This window comes from Helianthus annuus, chromosome 9 (genome assembly GCF_002127325.2).
Source record: "Helianthus annuus cultivar XRQ/B chromosome 9, HanXRQr2.0-SUNRISE, whole genome shotgun sequence".
In the NCBI taxonomy this organism is placed as follows: domain Eukaryota; kingdom Viridiplantae; phylum Streptophyta; class Magnoliopsida; order Asterales; family Asteraceae; genus Helianthus; species Helianthus annuus.
In genome coordinates, this window is record NC_035441.2 from 183,160,869 (window position 1) to 183,177,312 (window position 16,444).

At 39.2% G+C, this 16,444-nt stretch overlaps 1 long non-coding RNA gene across 2 annotated transcripts; it reads left to right on the forward strand.

Moving 5' to 3' along the window:
- The first annotated feature begins 10,415 nt into the window (after positions 1-10,415).
- LOC110868787 lies at positions 10,416-13,219 on the forward strand. Of its 2 annotated transcripts, none has more exons than XR_002552764.2 (3): positions 10,416-11,076; positions 11,335-11,439; positions 12,194-13,219. It is a non-coding gene; the product is annotated as an uncharacterized LOC110868787 (long non-coding RNA). The 2 variants fall into 2 exon arrangements; XR_002552763.2 differs by having other exon boundaries at positions 10,417-11,093.
- Positions 13,220-16,444: the final 3,225 nt, after the last annotated feature.

Here is a 16,444-nt window from a genome sequence, read left to right on the forward strand (position 1 = left end):
TGTGACAGATTGGTATCAGAGCCATTGGTTATAGTGAACTTGGTTTTAAAAAAAAAGGGGAAAATCTTTTTGGAGAAAAACCAGACTATAACCCGTGACTCGTAACGACACTACACTCCAAGTGCAAGGCTCGACACATTTGACCTCATAGCTCGGACCAGTGTTTACTTGTTTGCTTTATGTTTCCCGTTATGATATACGTACTAGTGTGCCTAAACTAGATAGATACACCTCTCTCTTCTATCTCATTCTCGCTACACTACGACATCACACTCATACTGTGTTTTCTGGTTATGAAGACAATGAGTGGACGCGGAAGAGGAAACATTAACATGACGCAGGCTCAGTTCACTAACCTGCTCAACACAGTGGCTGCGGCTTTTGCAGCCCACCCCATAGGTAAGCTCGTTGCTTTAGGATGTATAGATCCTACCGCCACATCGACTTTTCGCCTCTAAACCTATACGCTTCGCTTCTCACGAACAGGTCAGCATGCACCGGCGCAACCACCAGTGTGTACTTTCAAAACTTTCATGGATTGCAAGCCTCTCCCTTTCAACGGCACTGAGGGTGCCATAGGTCTTCTGCATTGGATTGAGAAAATTGAAGCTGTTTTTGCCGTTTGCGAGTGTCCTCCTGCAAATTGGGTGAAATTTGCTACTGCTACGCTTGAAGGAAGCGCGCTTTCTTGGTGGAAGGCGCAGATTCAGATGTTTGGGTTGGAAACTGCTAATGCTACGGCATGGGAGGATTTCAAGGATATGATTAAGGATGAATACTGTCACCGGGATGACATCCACAAGCTTGAGAACGAGTACTATGAGCTCAAGATGGTTGGGTCAGAGATTGAAACCTACACCAAGTTGTCCAATGACTATGCTGCTCTCTGCCCGAACATGTCCCGACCTATGTACCGAAGGATCGAACTGTACATCAAGGGTTTGGCTCCTGAAATTCGAAGCCATGTCACTTCAGCCAACCACACTACCATTCAGCCGATTGTTCGACTTGCTCATAAACTTACTGATCAGGCCGTAGAAGAGGGCCGGTTGCCCAAAAGGATCGGTGCTACTGTCGGAACTTCTAGTGACAGCAAGCGTAAGTGGGAAGGAAGTCAGAGCAAGGATGTTAACCCCACTCAGGCCCCAGCACAGCAAAGGAAAACAGAAAACAGCAAAGGCACCCAGCAACAGGGTGGCTACCGGGGAAGCTACCCAAAGTGCAACAAGTGTAACAGACACCACCATGGGGCGTGTAACAAGGGTCAGTGTCAGCGATGCCACAAGATGGGGCACGAGGCCAAGGATTGCAGAAGTCAGTTCCCAGCTAGACAGAACCAGCAGCAACCCCAACAGCAACAGCAGCAGGGAAACAACCGGGCATGTTTTAAGTGTGGAGCTGAGGGGCACTTTAAGAAGGATTGCCCTGAACTGAATCAGAATCGCAACAATAATCAGGGAGCTGGGAACAACAACCAGAACAACAATGCTGGGAATGGTGCTAGAGGAAGAGCTTTCGTGATTGGAGCTGGTGAAGCAAGGAATGACCCCAATGTCGTGACGGGTAAGTTCCTACTCGATGATCGTTATGTTTCTGTGTTATTTGATTCCGGTGCCGATGCTAGTTATGTATCCCTACGTATTAGTAAGAAGCTTAAGCGTCCGCTTTCGTTACTAAGTTCTCCTCATATCGTCGAGTTAGCTAATGGTAGAAACATCGAGGCCTCACATGTTGTCAAAGGCTGCAAACTAGAGTTGTCTGGTCAGACATTTAGTATCGATCTTTTCCCTGTTACTCTTGGAAGCTTCGACGTCGTTATTGGTATGGATTGGTTATCCAAGCATCGCGCTGAGATCCTCTGTCAAGAGAAAGCAGTTCGTATTCCTCGCCGTTCTGGCAAACCCCTCATTGTACAAGGTGGCAAGGGTGGAGAAATCTCCGGCATTATCTCGTTCTTGAAGGCCCAGAAGTGTTTACGGAAAGGGCACACCGCTATCTTGGCACTTGTTACCAACACGCAGGAAAAGGAAAAGAGGATTGAAGACTTTCCAGTAGTATGCGACTATCCCGAGGTATTTCCTGAGGAACTACCTGGACTCCCTCCCCACCGTCAGGTCGAATTCCAAATCGAGCTAGCTCCCGGAGCAGCGCCTATAGCTCGTGCACCTTATCGACTAGCCCCCGCAGAATTGAAGGAACTCTCTATTCAACTACAGGAACTTTTGGATAAAGGATTTATCCGTCCTAGCTCATCACCCTGGGGAGCACCGGTACTCTTTGTTAAGAAGAAGGATGGCACGTTCCGAATGTGCATAGACTATCGTGAGTTGAACAAGGTTACCATCAAGAATCGTTACCCTCTCCCGCGAATCGACGATTTGTTTGATCAACTGCAAGGATCGAGCTACTATTCTAAGATTGACCTGCGATCAGGCTACCATCAGTTAAGGGTCCGTAACGAAGACATCTCCAAAACTGCATTCAGAACTCGTTATGGTCATTATGAATTCCTCGTTATGCCCTTTGGAATGACCGACGCCCCTGCAGTGTTCATGGATCTCATGAACCGGGTATGCAAACCCTACCTCGACAAATTTGTGATCGTGTTTATAGACGACATCTTGATCTACTCGAAAAGTCAGGAAGAGCATGAACAGCACCTACGCCTTATCCTCGAACTCCTTCGCAACGAGCAACTGTATGCCAAGTTCTCGAAATGCGACTTCTGGCTTCGAGAAGTCCATTTCCTTGGGCACGTGGTTAACAAGGACGGAATCCACGTCGACCCAGCTAAGATCGACTCTATAAAGAATTGGCCTACCCCTAAAACTCCCACTGAAGTTCGCCAATTCTTGGGATTGGCAGGTTACTACCGCAGATTTATTCAGGGATTCTCTAAGATTGCACAACCTCTCACGACACTCACTCAGAAAGGCGTCACCTACAAGTGGAATGAAGCACAGGAATCTGCTTTTCAGAGGCTTAAGGATAACCTCTGCAGTGCTCCAATTCTCTCGTTACCTGAAGGAACGGACGACCTTGTGGTTTACTGTGATGCGTCTATTCATGGGCTCGGTTGCGTGTTGATGCAACGCGAGAAAGTCATTGCTTACGCATCCCGACAACTTAAGACACATGAAAGGAACTACACAACGCACGACTTAGAACTGGGAGCAGTGATATTTGCGCTTAAGATATGGAGACATTACCTGTATGGTACCAAGTGCACCATTTACACCGATCATAGGAGTCTCGAGCATATCTTCAAGCAGAAGGAATTAAACATGCGCCAACGTCGATGGGTCGAACTTTTGAATGATTATGAATGCGCCATCAAGTATCATCCGGGCAAGGCCAATGTTGTGGCAGACGCCCTCAGCCGGAAAGACACTGTACCAAAGCGCGTGCGAGCATTACAACTTACCATCCAGTCTAGTCTCCCTACCCAGATCCGAAATGCTCAGATTGAAGCTCTGAAACCGGAAAACATCAGGGCTGAGTCCCTGCGAGGATCGAGACAGCAACTAGAACAGAAAGAAGACGGCGCCTACTATGTGGCAGGGCGCATTTGGGTCCCACTTTACGGAGATCTACGAGAGCTTGTGATGGACGAAGCCCATAAGTCCCGTTATTCAGTACATCCTGGTGCAGATAAGATGTACCACGACTTAAGAACCACTTACTGGTGGCCTGGCATGAAAGCCCACATAGCAGCCTACGTTGGCAAATGTTTGACCTGCGCAAGAGTCAAGATCGAGTATCAGAAACCAGCAGGCCTACTACAGCAACCCGAAATCCCGAAATGGAAATGGGAACAGATTTCCATGGATTTTGTTACAGGGCTACCTAGATCTCAACGCGGGAATGACACTATTTGGGTGATAGTAGATCGATTGACTAAGTCTGCACACTTTCTGGCCATTAAGGAAACAGACAAGTTTTCTACCTTGGCAGAAATCTATTTGAAGGAAGTAGTCTCCAGGCACGGGGTGCCAACTTCTATTATTTCCGACCGAGACGCTCGTTTTACTTCCGAGTTGTGGCAAGCTATGCACAAATCCTTTGGCTCACGTTTGGACATGAGCACCGCTTATCACCCGCAAACGGATGGGCAGTCTGAACGCACCATCCAAACCCTGGAAGACATGCTTAGAGCATGTGTGATCGATTTTGGCAAGAACTGGGAGAAGCATCTGCCGTTGGTGGAATTCTCCTACAATAACAGCTACCACACCAGTATTCAGGCGGCACCTTTTGAGGCATTGTACGGTCGTAAATGCCGATCACCTCTCTGCTGGGCGGAAATAGGTGACAGTCAACTCACAGGCCCAGAACTAGTGGTAGATACAACGGAAAAGATTTCCCAGATCAGGCAACGCATGGCGGCAGCTCGTGACCGTCAGAAAAGCTACGCTGACAAGCGTAAGAGACCGTTAGAATTCCAGGTCGGGGACCGGGTTCTACTTAAAGTCTCACCCTGGAAGGGTGTGGTTCGTTTCGGTAAACGAGGCAAACTGAATCCACGGTATGTTGGACCATTCGAAATTACCGAGAAAATCGGTAAGGTTGCTTATAGATTGAACCTGCCTGCAGAGCTGAGTGCAGTGCACAACGTCTTTCATGTATCTAACCTGAAGAAGTGTTTGTCGGATGAAACACTTGTGATTCCTTTTAAGGAACTGACGATTGATGAACAGCTACATTTTACTGAGGAACCGATTGAGATCACGGATCGAGAGATCAAAACCCTCAAACGTAGCCAGATACCCCTTGTACGAGTTCGTTGGAACTCACGGCGCGGCCCAGAGTTTACCTGGGAGCGGGAGGACCAGATGAAGTCCAAGTATCCCCAGTTATTCCCAAACGAAAACCCCAGCACTGAAGCTACAACCGAATTTCGGGACGAAATTCCAAACTAACGGGGGGATGATGTGACACCCCGTTGAAACACGCTAGCTTGGCAGTGGCTGCTTCAACTTTCGGGACGAAAGTTCTTAAAACTTGGGGATAATGTGACACTCGAGGTTTTTCCGAACGATCACCTTGTAATATTTTGTGTATATATATATATTATTAAATGAAAACGTGATTTTTACTTGATATGTGACGTATGTATGTATTATATATGTAAATATGAGAGCCGAAACCACGACCCGAGACCATGACTCGCAACCGGGCGGTTGCGAGTGGGTCACTCGGTTGCGAGTGGGCCTTTGGGCCGTAACCGGTTTGGGTCGAAACCCCCAAGCCCAACCCGAAACACCCTATGAATATATATCCCACCTCCTCCTCATTTCCTTCATTTGTTACACCAAACAAACACACACCTCTTCTATTTTCTCTCAACTAAAAACCCCAAGCCAACAACATCCAAACTCTTCCAAACTCTCGGTTCAAGCAAGGATATCGGACAAGGACTCGGTCAAGACCATCACTCGTATACTCCATCTTCTCGGTTCCCTTCTCTTTGTTTTCGGCTCCTCCTTTCATAACCGGTTAGTGTTATCTTTGTGTATCTTTTGTGTATAAGATTTATGTGGGTTAAATGAACTAGAAATATTATGCTTGGTTAGAAATACTATGCATGATTTTTAGGAAGATTGTGAAGTTTTGACTATGTGTGTTAAACCCTATGTATGATACTTGCTAACATGCTTAAATGGTTATGGAATAATGGTTTAAGGATGTTTAGGGCCAACCGAGTTATGTTAATGCCACTAAGTGTATGTTTTACTTGTTCTTGCATATTAATCTTGTTAGAAATAGGTGATTTTCGGTCCAAAATGTGTGATTATGTTAACATGAAAACCCTAGGAAAAACTATGAACTTGATGAACTTGTTGAAGATAGTTTGAAGATTTTAAAATGGTAATGTTTGATCTATTGTTGTATATGGTCAAATTAGGAAAAGTGTTTGTAGAAACCTTATTGGCTGTTTCCAAATATGGGTCTGATTTCATATGTACAATTTGGACTGTCTTTTCTGCATCATCACGTGTATATGAAAGTGACAGATTACGACTCGCAACGACAGCATTCCGACTCGCAACGACGGCATTACGACTCGAAACCACACGGTTGCGACTCGCAACCAAAGCATGACAAGTCGAAACCACGAGATTTCGACTCGAGACTACGACGGTTGCGACTCGCAACCAACACGTGACAACTCGAGACCACGATTGCGACTCGCAACCATAACGAGACAAGCCGAGACCACCTGGTTGCGACTCGAGACAAGCTGGTTGCGAGTGGGCTGTCCATTTTGGTTATTGGGCCATTCTGTGTTAACTTGGACTATCTGTTAAATGGACTATGTGATGCGGTTGACTGTTTAATTGTTTAGGCCGGCCCAATAACCCAATGACTGTTTACTTATATGCTTGATACGTGCCTATATGTGTTTTACGTGAATGATTGTGCACCGAACCTGACCTATACCGGTAACCATGTTAGGACGTGGTGACCAACGTGATTGACAAGTAACCTAAACCTACCGAGCAACCCAAGGTGAGTTCACAACTTAAAAGCATGCGTCCCGGTGGTTTGGGACACGAGACTAACAACCCTATCCCCTGGTAAAAAGGGGATACCATTTACATACCTTCCCTAGTTATTGGGAACAAAACCTACTTTTTCTTCCCGGGTATTGGGAAACCTTTTGGTTAATTACTGTTTATACGGATTGCAACTAACGGCACTAAACGAAACTCTATCACTCAAGTCCCTACTACAAATACCGATTAGTCGCCGGGTTAGGCGAACGGGTTATTAGTTGATAGCGCTATTTAGGTGTTTACCAGCCTCACACCGTGCCCTGGTTTGGGACGGGCGTGAACTAATGTACTCAGATATTCGTCAATGATGATAGAACATTGACATCGGGGCATCCTGCGGATACGCAACGGTTACCTAGTGTTCGGTATTGGAAAAACAGTTTAGTCGCTAACTTTTGGGGTAGCTCCCCAGGGCATGTATAAACGGATAAATTAACCGGCGAAACAAAGTTTTTGGTAATTAAAACTGGACAACTAGTGAACTCACTCAGCATTATTGTTGACCCCTTACTGCATGCTTTGCAGGTAACCAGTGACGATGGAGCTTGCAGCTTGGGAATGCGTAGTGTCTGTTCACCCCTGTGTTGGGTGTTACCTCATTTTGAATCATGAACTTGTTTTAAACTACCTTACCTATGCTTCCGCTACTTAGTATTGTTTTGAACCAAAACTTTAAACTCTGAACTTAATATTTGCTAAGCTTACGAATAGTAAGTATTACTTTTGTTATCAACTAAAGTATTCAGTATAATTGGTGGCTGGATCCTGGTCGGTCACGCCCCCGAAGCGGGTGTTATCCGCAGGTGGATTTTGGGGGTGTGACAACCTTAATGTGTGGGAAATTGTGTTTGTTCCACATAGGTGGAGATATAAATCTTTTGCCGATTTATAATTAGAATTCACTACGGGATTGTTTTCCTATGTGACAAATCACACTCAGTGGCATCCAGGAGGGTGCGAAGCACTTGGCACGCGCCTGCGCACGTGACAGGGATGAGGGCGTAATGTGGCATTTTGATTGCGCACTTTGCACTATGAACGCTCGCATCGCCGTTTGAAGCCGCCTTTACTATTTTTAGGTGCACTTTATTTCTGTTGACTCGTGTGGGCTCAGGTCTGTGGCTTGGTTTAGTTAACTGATATGGTGAAGACCTTTCGATTTCTCACTGGATGGGTTTGATTAAATTTTAGTAGTAATGACGAGTTCATTACAATTCAATTCTAAATTAAACTCAGAATTGAACTTTACTAGACCTTCTGGTTCATATATACTAGACTTTGAGTCTTGTGAAAAAACACAGAACAAGAAAACCAGTGATTTCATATGGTCCAGACACCACTCACAAGCACTAACGAGTTCCCTAATTTTGCTTCCTTTCACGCTCTTGTTTCAGGGGCTTGGCTATCCCTAACAGTACAATCTGCTTAGGCTGTTACAAGGAGAACCTCCTATTCTCCACATTGTAACGAGCTTACGGTGTGTTGATTGTTTTGCAGGATCTTCACAGCTGTTTGGACGAGATGAAAGAAGATTAACCTTTATTTGCCGAGGCACAAACCACATATTAATCGCCAAATTAGTTTGGTGTTTCTTCAATAATACTCTTGAGTCCAACTACAGCTGTTTTCTTAGTCTATTAAGTAACAACATATTTGATTCTTAATTTGGAGTCATATCTAAAATAGTACAAAATTTAACATTTGTAATCTTTTAAAATAGTTTGAAGTTGTAATTTAACAAGACTTGGATTTACCTCTAAATTCATTGATTTCAAACACACGTGCAAAGAACAATAGAAAGCAGAGACCAAATCGGATCTTTATGAGTTTTAGAATCTTGTTATGTTTGTCCATTTGTCGGTCCGTTTTAAATAAAAATATTAATTAATCAATCATCTTTAATATATAAGCCTACTTTCTTGACCTTTACTTTTCTTTACAGTTTACACCTTTTATAAAAATCAAAAGCTATATCAATCACATATGATGTTATGAGTGACTCACTGGTTAACCATTAACACTTAAAAGAAGTAAAGAAATCTAAGTTCATTCGTAGTCATAAAACCCCTTTGTAGGCATTATGCGACACGTGTCGTGCCACGTCACACAGGGGCGTTATGTCACTAGAGCCCGTAGTCATAAAGCTCCTACCCATCATTATCTAATTATTAATTTTCAATTTTATTAATTAATTATAAAAACCTTAACTAATTTTGATTGGTCCATTTTTGAAAAGAAACCTCCATACCGGCGCCATATCCATAGCGCTGCACCCTTTTTTGCCTCATAACGCCGCCCTTGTGGTGTTCGGGGCGTTATGGGGCGCTATAGGAGAAAAAAACCCAATCATCACGCCCCACTACAGATACTCTAAAAGGGTTCTCTTCTTTTCGATTTTCACTGGTGTAAGTTCTTAGTCAGTTTGTTATTACAAAAAGTTTTATCAAGTGATTTTGATGGATTATATGACCTTTTATGATATGTGTTTAAATTAGTGCAATAATCACGCATTGCTTGGTGTTAGACTACGATAATCTATTTAGAGTTACAAAGATCATTCAACACAAAACCAATTATAATAAATAGCTACTAGAACTAAATAACATTTGTATGAAATAAACATTTGTTTGAAGTTGTAAAATTCCTCACTATGTATAAAGTTAAGAATATTTGTTAAAGCTTTTAAGTGTTGATGGTAACTAGATTTTCAATATTTAAAACGTATGATTTGATTTGAATATGTGACAAACTTATATATCAATATAACAATCTAGTTTTAGAATATAAAGGATTAAGTATGAACAATCATTATATAAAATTTTGAAAGCATACTTAAACTTATGTGTTATATTGCACGTAACAAATTTCTAACATGTCTTCTTTCTTTAACATAATTTATATAATCATAGACAAGAGTTAAGGACTTAAGGTTTGAATGCGTGAAATTGTGAAAACACAACTAAACATAATTACATATTAGTACAAAAAACTGACTAGTATATCTAATTTATCAACCTTAAAAATATCTCGACAATTGATAAAATCAAAACTAAATTATATTATATTTATTATATAAATATTAAAGATGAATGTCGGTGGCACATGCCATTGACAAAACACCCACTCAAATTTCCAGAAATTACAATACTGCCATTAGCTTGTCTTTTAGATTTGACAAAAATCACCCTTAACTTTTTCAAATATATATACAAAATTCACTGCTCAAATTTCTAACTTGATAAAAATGACTCTCTTACTTTCCAACTTGATAAAAAGGCCCCCATACATTCTAACTTCTCTTTAATCCTCAAACTTTTGATATATAACCCATTCTACCCCCAAACGTTGCTATAATGTCAGAGGTAACCCTCTTAACTTTGAAAATGTCATTTTGACCCCCTCATATTTCTAAAGTTTCAAGCTTACCCTAAAACTAATTTCTTAAGTTTTTTTTATGGACATGTCGGTATAAAATTCGAGTGCGTCTACACTTTAGCATAATTTTAATCTGAAAAATGAGCCAGGTCAATTATAAAATGTTTTTTATGTATGTTTTGAATTGGACTACGATTTGACGAAAATTCTATTTGGAAATAAATCGGGTCAAATGTAATACGTTTTGATTCGAAGGTATAAATCTGAGTTATTATACGACTTGACAGAAATTTAGTTCGAAAACGATTCCGGTTGATTGTAGTCTATATGTTTTCATTTCGCATATGACGCCGCCGCAACGCGCGGCGGGTAAAAGAACTAGTATAACATTAAAATGAAAGGTCGGTGGTAATAAGACAACCCATCCAACAAATTACAAAATTGCCCCTCTCTTTTACTATACACGTTCCTGTCTTCCACTTCTTTTCTTATCTAGGGTTTCGAATTAAACCCCCAAATTTAAACTCTCAATTTCCTTCAAATCCTCTCACAAAGCGTTCTCAAATCCTTCAATCGGATCGCCACTGTCCGCGCGTAATCCAAACGCAGGTAAATCCACCTCCAATTTCATCAATTAATTAATTTGTCACCAATTGTTCTTCAAATCGAGCAGTCGTCGTAGCCTGTGCCGTCGGCGAATCTTCGACAGGGATCGGATCCATCTTTGCCGATGAAAATCCGATGAGACAAGTGGTGTCTGATGGTCTACGGGAAGTTGAGACCGCTCTACGTTGATGGTTATGTGCTCCTTGATCGTTCTTTCTTACTTACAATATTTGTATTTCTTATCTTCTTTCATCTTTTGTTTAGGTTTCAATTCGATGAAAATCCAATTTTATCTGAATTATTATTTAGGTTTCAATTCGATAGATATATAATTTGATATATCATTTATTCTATATGAACAAACGTAAATATCATTATGTGAACGACAGTGTCCTAGAAGCAGTAATTTTGAATTTGTATCGGTCTCTGACGCCTTCTAATGTGTTTCGTGATTTTCCAAATCCGAGACGAGATAGAAAAAACAATGTGTGACTATATTCATGTCCATCATCGTTGAAGTAACGAAATCAGAACTGAGGTGAGCGATTTGACGCGGTATGTCTTAATTTTACTCAATTAGTTTTACATTGTTTGGTAAATTTATAAGTTTTTGACTACATAGTTAGTTTTACTTTTTTGCTAAAATGAACAATCTTGAGTAGTGGTTTCTTTATCAAGTTTGACTAATGTGTTTGGAAATCACAATAATCAGTTTTTGTTGTTTGGAAAGAACAAGTTGTACTTTTCATTCAATTTCATACATTTGGTAAGTTACTAACACGTTTGTTTTATATAGCTTTCAAATGGTGCATATTTAAAGGTGCCTGGTGGGGAATCTTCTGTTTTATAGCTGCATTGTTGACTCTTGCAGTTGTTGGTTCGGTTGCGCCTAGGCGGCTAGGTAAATATAGCGATATATGTATATATTCCATGCAAAACATTCCAACAGATGGACCAGACCTGTTTACTTATATATGGGTCATTCAGGGTTATGGCTAACTGGTAAAATATTTCTTTTGGCTAACTGGTCATTCAGGGTCTTCTTTTTTTAAATTTAGTTTATTTTAAAGTTGAATTATTATGTATACTTTTATATAAACATTTAAACAAGGGTGTAGATAAGATGTCAGTTTATTGCTGAGTGAACTTCATATATCTATGGTTGATTTTATTTGACTACATCATCATCATTCATCGCATACTTCGGATTTTAAAGGAACTGTCATTTGTCAATTGATATCTTTGCATTTAGCCAAGTCTTCAGATTCTATTAATATTTGAGCGAAACTTTGTCTCAGTTCTAAAAATGAGTAAACAGCCAGAAAAAAATAGGTTATAAATCTTTGAAAGGTATAGGAAACTGTGAAAATGAAGAAAAAAGTTCCAGTTTTCATAATAAGGCTAAATCTTCTTGGACTTTGTGTATTTTCTTAAAAGGCATGTATAACTGTTTGATTCATGCTGTTGTTAGGCTTAGATTGCTAGACTCTTTTTAGTGGTTAGAAAAAATAAGTTGGGTGAAACTCTTTGTTGAGTCATTAATACATTGGCCGAATCCTTATGTTTCTTTTCGTCGTTTCATAGTTGCCTAATGATTATGGGTATAAAGATTTACTTATCGGTTTTTACTAATGAATTTTTCCTTACGTTTTCAGTTTTTTTTGGGGTATGACCTACTTCTGTATGACTTGAAAAGATGACTAAAAGAACAATTGAACTCCAATCACTAGGTAGTGTGTAAACACAACTATAGAAGATGAAAGTGACGAAGCAAAGGCTATTTTCTTCAACGAAGCAATGGAACAAATGCTGGAAAAATCTTGCTATGACATGGTAGTCAAGGATGGATACACAGATCCGGAAATCATACCCGCGGATATCTATAACACCAGGGGAAAAAACTGCAGTTTTGGACATCTCAATGAAACAAGACAACTCAATGGTCGTGAACAAAGCCGGAGTACCACCAGCCATAATCCCAGCAAACCCAGATCCTAAAACAACAACTATCAAAAGAAGAACACCATATTCGCCAGCTATATAGATTACACTCATGCAAATATATCTAAATTTTAAATGTAAACATCCCTTTATCATTACACAGACAATGAAACAACGGGAAAACAAGCAAAAACGTAAAAGCATAATGGGGAAGGTAACATTTTTCCCAAGTCGGGAAACCCCAAGATGCATCCTTGCTGATTTTCCAGGTGAAAAAAACAGCGCCTTCACAAAAGCCATCTCTTTTGCGCCACAAAAATAACAATAACAAATGCTTTGGCTTCAGCACAATATTTTGGCATCGACAACAAGATTGGAAAGGCCAAGACATCAACATCTGAATTAATATTTTGGCTTCAACAAGGCGACAAAACTATGAAAGCAACAGGCAAGGACTGCAACTTTAAAAATCTTATAAAAAATATCTATAAGCTATTACCCTTATGAAAGTTGTAGTATAAATCCTAATGTAACCCATGACCTCTGTATGGACAATTACTCTTATTTAGGCTGTTATTTGAATGTTAATGCAACCAGTTATCACCCAATGTACACGCGCCGCAACGCGCGCGGGCGCATTTCCTAGTATATCTTAAAAAGAAAGGTCCGTGGCTTTTGCCACCAACCAATCTCTTCATTGTTTTCAATATATATGAAAGTTTAGTCAATATTTAAACAAAGTTGTACTTTGTCTTCTTGGTCGGAAAGTTGTTTCTTAATAGTAATGGTGCGAGTTCGATTCTTCTATACCTGGTTCCTTTTTGTTTTTTTCTCTTTCACCAACTTTCTCTTTTCTGGGCCAGGCCCAGTTTATTTATGTTTTTTTTTCTTTATTGTTCTTTCTTAATATTTTAAATTGTACCAATGAAATAGTAAGATATACAATTACATAGTTATATTTTGCCCTTACCTTTTCTTTTATTCATTATAAAATTTATTTACATAGCTTATCACATACAACGTTATTTAAAACATGTAATTACCACTCCTAAGTAATTGATTTATAACTATTGCAAAAGGTAGCTTATGGAGCAAATTCGCCATTTTTCTTAAATCATATCATCTACATTATCATTTATGATATAAACACGTATCGTCAATTATAAACAACTAAGGTGTCGCCATCGTAGCGCGGCGTATGGCAATTTTGAGGTACCTATCGGTTTAAATTCATGTTTCAACGTAAACGACTCACATTTTGACATGTTTTTTTTTTTCTGAAACGAGTCTGGTCAAATATAATACGTTTTTATACTTATTTTGTGTACGTTCGTAAACTGTGTTCGAAAGAGAGTCCGGTCAAATATAATACGTTTTCATTCGACGACCACATAATTTTTACGGAAACAAGTCGGGTCATATATACAGTATAAATTTGAGTCATTTTAACTTTCGACAACCATCTAATTTTATACATATCACTTTTACCTCTAAAGATTCAAAAGTTTTGAATTTATCCTAAAACTAATTTTTTACGTTGTTTTTTTATGTAATCGGGTCAAATATAATATGTTTCATTAGACGAGATAAATTTGGAGTTACTATATGTTTCGACGTAAGTTTAGTTCAGAAACGAGTTGGGTCGATTTTAGTCTATACTTTATCACGTCGCGTACGATGCCGCCACAAGTGTTTATTTTATGTACGTTTTGGATTGGTCTACGTTTCGACGTAAATTTTGTTTGGAAACAAGTCGGGTCAAATATAATATATTTTCATTCAACGGCATGAATTCAGATTACTCTATGTTTCAACGTAAATTTAGTCCGGATACGAGTCTGATTGATTGTAGTCTATAATTTATCACGTCGGGTATGGCGCCGCCGCAACGCGCGGCAGATAAAAAAACTAGTGTATATAAAAGAAATAGAACATTACATTTTAATATAAAAGACAAAAGAAAAACTTATGGTACGAGGTCATTTCTAGTCTTGACAAAATTAATAAGTAAACAGGATTAGTTGATAAATAACTAATCATCCAGCCGGACCAGCCTTTTTGGAAAAAGACTTTAATATAAAGTATGTTTTTTTGTCGTTTTAAAAAATAAGTTCACTTACACATGTTGTAAGTCGTCCAAAACATTTATATAATTAATCTTTATTATTAAAACCAAAAATAAATTAAAAAAATTCCAGTATGCTGTCATTTAAAATGAGGTACTAAACAGACTTATTTAAAGACCTGTAGATAAAATATATGGTGGTTATTGAATATAGAAAATGTGATAAAAGAAGTCATCGATCTAAGTCATTGTTCACGTATGGAAATGGAACCCACAGTCCACTGAATTTGAAAAAGAAGCCGAAAACATCAATTATCAAGATGATAGTGATATTATGGTAAGGCACCTTCCACCACAACTTTGACACGGCACTTTCCTAAATTGGTCTTCTACTTTCAACTTGCAAACTCCCCAAACATCTCTCATCGATGAGATATCGAACCGAACCAAACCAAACGTCTTAAGAGTGAGTGTTAACTGATCAAATCGTCGAACTAAAAACCACATTTAATTGCTAGACATTCGTATATCGGATTGATGCCCTTTGAGAATATGATTCGGAGTAATTAGTGGATATATCTTTTGAGTGTAAGATTAAATATATTAACTATGTGATATTTAATCTAGTAGCAATATAATCATTTATATAATATATTGATCAAAATATATTATACCTGTTATATAATTAGTCGGTAATTGTTGATGGACCATATTACCATTATTAACTAATTAGGTTTTCTTTTGGGTATATATATAAGGAGGCAATTAGAGAGGTTAAAGGTCAGTGGCGGATCTAGAAAATTACTTAAGGGGTAACCTTTCAAAAAAAAATTTTAACGTACTTCATACAATGTAAACGAAACAACGATAGTAGCGCGGTAATAAATAAATTTAAACACGTACCTAAATGAGTTCTCCTCTTCGGTTTTTGAAAGCTTGAAACCGGGCCATGACATCCTCTTCTTTTACTTTACAAAAACTTTCTTTTTCGACCGCACAAATTAGAGCGTTGTTCAAATACTCATCACCCATCCGATTGCGTAAATCTGTCTTGATAAGCTTCATTTTAGAAAAACATCTTTCAACGGTTGCTGTTGCAACCGGTAAAACCAGTGCTAGCTTCAATGTTCGATAAGCCAAAGGAAAAGTTTCATTTTTTCCGTTTTCCACCATTACACGAGCAAGGTCACTCAATCCAGTTAAATTTGCAAATTTATCATCTTCCTTTAAAGTGTGATAAAATGTCGAAAGATCACCCGTAAGAACCCCTCTTTCTTCTTTATTAAAGTCATTCGGATACATTTCAGAAAACTTCACTATCTTTGATATGTCAAATTTAGCAAACGAATTACAAGGATTTAAACACGACATATTTTCTATCAAACTAGTTGAGACCTCACTAAATCGGCTTCCAAGTTCTTGAAGTTGCATATCCAAAACCGTATTAAAAACCTCAACTTCAAAATGATGTCGGTTAGTAATGACATACTTTCGGTTTCTTTTATTACCATAACTTTCCGCCATATCTAACATCTTAATGTTGTTTTTTTTCACAAAAAGATGTTACGTTTGCCAACATCTTTTCAAACCCTTTTTGTCTTAAATGATTCAAAGCTCGTTTTGTCCCGCTTATCAAATGAGATGCTTCTAACAAGTCTTGACTCTTTTTTTGAAGATGTTTTGATAGAGCATTTGTGAGGCCTAAGATATCGTTCAACAAGTGTATGTAAAACACAAATTCAAGACTCTCAAAATATGATAGAATACCTGACGCATTGGATCGTTGTTGAAAGGTCTCTCCATCTTGTTTAATAAAAGTAAGTACCTCAACAACTTCCGGAAATAATTTCAACAAACTTATGATGGTTCTATGATGAGAACCCCATCGTGTGTCTCCGGG